We start from the raw sequence: 4,388 nt of genomic DNA, 5'->3' as shown, positions 1-4,388 counted from the left end.
TCATATATATATGTATGTATGTATGTATGTATGTATGTATGTATATATATATGTATGTATGTATATATATATATATATGTATGTATATATATATATATGTCACAAATTATGATGACCTAAGACAATCAATATCCCTTGAAATCCTGCAACAAAACCCAGAATTATCCTGGTATACTAATGAACAGAAATTGGGATGGATTTTAATTAATTTATACATAATATCTATTATTCTTTCTTTGATGTTTGACCATGTATATGCTGGTTCTGAATTGACTGAATCTGGTGTCTTGTAAACCCATGCATGCCAGGCGTAATTGCACAGATTATACAATTAAAAATAAATAATCTTATTTTATCTCAACTTCCGTATCTCATATTTATGCAGATACAATTTAGTATTTCTCCTTTCATCCAGCTATACCCGTCTTACCCATGTCTTATTTTTCCTTTAAAATTGACCATTGTGTAAGGCCTTTTTCAACTGATGTGGTGGGAATGCTTCAACCAAAGTCAGTCCATAAATATCACCAAAATGGAGAATTTCAGTCAATTTGCAGCTCTAAATTATGGGATTAGGTATTACTGGTATCTCTTCCAAAGCATACTGTATATATCCTGAGGTCAGACAACAGGTCAACATTGCATGTAGTATGTACTAAGACTGTGCGAAATGTGTTGCACCCCATTGTTGACCCTATCATTTTCTCATCAATTTTTCCATAACCTTATTTCCTTTAGGTCACAGTCAGTTCCTCGACCCACCCTCTTCTCTTGTTTTCTGGCCTTCACCATTCACACCCCCAACCAGGTCACAGTTCCTGTCTGGTTAGACATTGTGAATGGGAAATACAACATCAGCCTCTCCTCACTCTGAATTACAAATCCCCGGGTCAAAAAGTAAATGCACAAGATGAACAAGGCAGATAATGTCGAGATACTTAATGTTAACTTGAAAATAATCTATACTGGTTTTAACACTTTAGAAAATAGACTCCGTCTCTGCACTGACATTGACTGCTGCACTGAAGCTTACCTGCATGCCATGTCTGAATACATGTTTTCTAGTCAGTTTGGTTTTATTCATCCAAGCCTAAAGGTTTGGTTAATCCAAACCAAAGAATATTTACAGCTTCAGTTTAATTTGAGAGGTTTTACTGGTGCTACAGGCCTCATAGGCCTCGACTAAGTCATTAGCAATTCAAAATGCGTGAACATGATGTCCTGTACTTTCTTCAGGGCTGGTCACATCATACTGATGCAAAATAAGAATGATGCATGTTACAGTTACATACTGTGTCTCACACATTGTGAAGCACTGAAGCAAATCTCAAAATTTGCTGTTGACAATCAATTACCCACTAGCCATAACATTGCATTCAATATATTGAATTAGAACTACAAATTATTATATAGACAATTTCACGCTTGAGAAGAAGCTTGTACAAAAGAAACTGAATGAAAATGCAACCATCATCCTACACTACTGATTCGAGCCAATGATAACATCTCTTTATCTAAAATGCGGGAAAACAGACTACATGTCTTCTTGTGCCCAGACAATGTGATAAGCATCTCACTTATGTGTAGTTCTAGTGCTTCAGAGACTGTATTTCTCTTCTGCTCTGGTAGTCACTGGCTTTCATCTTATCCTGACTAGGAATCACATTTCATTATCTTCCTCTGCCCATATAAATCATGCTTATTATCTTCAACTCAACCTTATGAAGCAGAAAGACTAATTGTTTTGGGGGAGCTGATCAAATGACCTCGCCTCCTCGAGTACTGTACAATTTGTTTTATATATCGTTAACCTTTTCACTTGATTCACAGCAAATGTCACAGCGTGGTGATTGACAACACTGCAGGAAACACTTGGTCAATACATGTGAAGATTGATAGCACCTGAACCTTTTTCCATAAGAAGTTTTTACAAGTCAAAATGATTTTAAGTTTTAGTTAAGTTTTGTAGTCAGTTATAACAATGTTTGATGGGGAATTTCTGTTGTATGATGTATGTATATACTGTACTACATAGCATTATTGTTACCATACAAATAGGTAAGATGACAATCAAAACAGTCTATCAATTGAAGAATTTGATAGGTTTAATCCATTTACTTCTTTAATTTTGATAACATTTCCATTCATCTATTGGCAGGAATGCAATATAATATTCATAGGTATGTTTTATTAATGTATAATGTTCTGAAAATAAAAGTTGTGTTTTCTTTACCTTAGAATGAGGCAGTTATATCTACAAAGGGAGTAGGTCCTCTTCCATGGAGTCTGTCACTTTGAGCTGTCATTTCTACAGTAGCCCATAACTCAGCTGACAGCAACCTGCCCTCCTCCACCTTTGCCATTGCAAAAAGTAGAAGCTAGCAGCTTGTTCTGTATGTATTATAATGAGGAAAACTGGTACGGACTTATATATATATATATACCGGTAGTATAGTAGTAAGTAATTCTGATGGTGTGTTTCAAGAATGTTGATATACTGTTCCAGTTCTGCTATTTTGTTGTAAATATTCCCTTACATACAGTGCACTATAAGTAGCAATACAGTTTTTTTTAACACAGTTTTGGTGTTAAATATTTTTTTCCTGTTAACCCAGAATGAACAAACCAAACACATGCTTGAAAGGCAAGCAGTATTCAGTTGTTTGCAATCTTCAGCTTTACTGCTTAGATGCCACTAAAGTCTAATGCGTTTTATTATTCGATTCGCCACATCATCACGCAGTGAGGATGACTTTGTGGTCTTCTTACTGTAAAGTAGAAAAAGAAAAAGGAAATATTGTGTCCAAGGTGTCAAGAACAAGGAAAGTTTCTCCTGCAGATAAAGGAGCTGTCTGCTCAGGTGTCACTCTCACAATCTCTTTTCTCTTATTTCCCCACTTGCTTCTCTGCACTGGAGGTTCCTCCCCAGGCTGTCGCCACTCTCTGCCCAGCATCTTGCATTTTGACACCACAGGTACAAGAGGATGAGCTGTCCTTTTTCTCTGCGTGCTCTCCCTGCTGTCTGTGTACTGTCCTCCACTGACGGGTGTGAAAAAGGCAGAAAATCGAAAAATGATTGACACAACATGAGGTTGTTTTATGTTTAAACGTGTGACAATTTCGTAAGTTGGTATAAAACTGTGTGTGTAGCTGTGTCTAGCTGATATCGACATACATGGTATCATACTGCTAACTCTGCTGACAACGTTCAAACAAAAACTTAACCTGTAACCCCATGAAATCATTTTAGTTAGCTAGGTAACACTAATTATATATCAGTACTCCAAACTATTACATTATTACTCCAAACTATTTACACCCAGTAGCATTTATTAGAGTGCCATCCACATTGTTTTGGCATATTGAGAAATCAATATTTTGACAGACCTCCTGTGCCTAGCTGCAGTTGCTAAGCTGTGATTTGAGTCACTAGGGAGGGGTTTAACATACTGTCAATTGTAAGCCATATAGGCAATAACTGGTGGAAGTGGATACATAAGAAGAGGATTAAGAGATAATTGTTACATCAATTAAGTACATTATTATTAAGTACATAATGCTTATTATAACATAAAATAACTCCTGGAACACCTTGACTATTACAAACTGGTGATAACAGTGTAGTATTTGACAACGTATTCTTCCTTTCAGCCAGGTCGCCTCTGTCCCTCTCTCGCCACCTATCCTTTTTTCCCTTAAGGGCCAAGAGGAAACACGCCCACAAGCCTTTCAGCAGATGGAAATAACCTTTCCAGATTGTCCCCGTTGGAGATATAATTATCACAACAGCCCTGGCTGTCAGTGGAAGTGCTCAACTGGCCCCTGAATCCCTTGCCAGGTCTCTCTGTGACGCTGGTTTCCCATGGCTGCCCATCATTACCCGGAAAATACAAACCTTTAACAGGAAAGGAAAAAACTATGGCTCCTGCTCACATACATACAGTATGAGACTGGGGGTCATAATAGACAATCTACATGATAAAGTAGGTTACAAGGTCTGTAACGGATTAGGGTCACTCTGCTCCACTTATTTTGTTTGGTAGTGCTGATTCACCACTATGACCGGGATTCACACTTGTCTTTTACTTCCTGCCAGGATAAATTGGCAGGGCAAAAACGAAAGTCCACAGATAGCAAAAAAAAAAAACGAGATGTACAGTGTTCTGCCATTGAACGCTGGACCTGGAGCTGAACCTTTGGTGACAATAATGTGCCAAGCAGCTGGTTCGAAGCATGACAAGCATAAACAAAGACACGGGCAGATGGATGGGCAGCTTTTAATGAACTCTCTGGTCACAGGAGTCCTAAATGAGCTTTGTTAAGGGAATTCGTGGCTAGTCAGTCTATGTGAAGGGTGAAGGGGTCAGTTTTAGTGTGAGAAAGGTTCT

Source organism: Morone saxatilis, unplaced genomic scaffold, assembly GCF_004916995.1.
Source record: "Morone saxatilis isolate NCDOM2014 unplaced genomic scaffold, NCSU_SB_2.0 Contig20, whole genome shotgun sequence".
Lineage (NCBI taxonomy): Eukaryota > Metazoa > Chordata > Actinopteri > Moronidae > Morone > Morone saxatilis.
Note: the sequence above shows the minus strand (reverse complement) of the source record.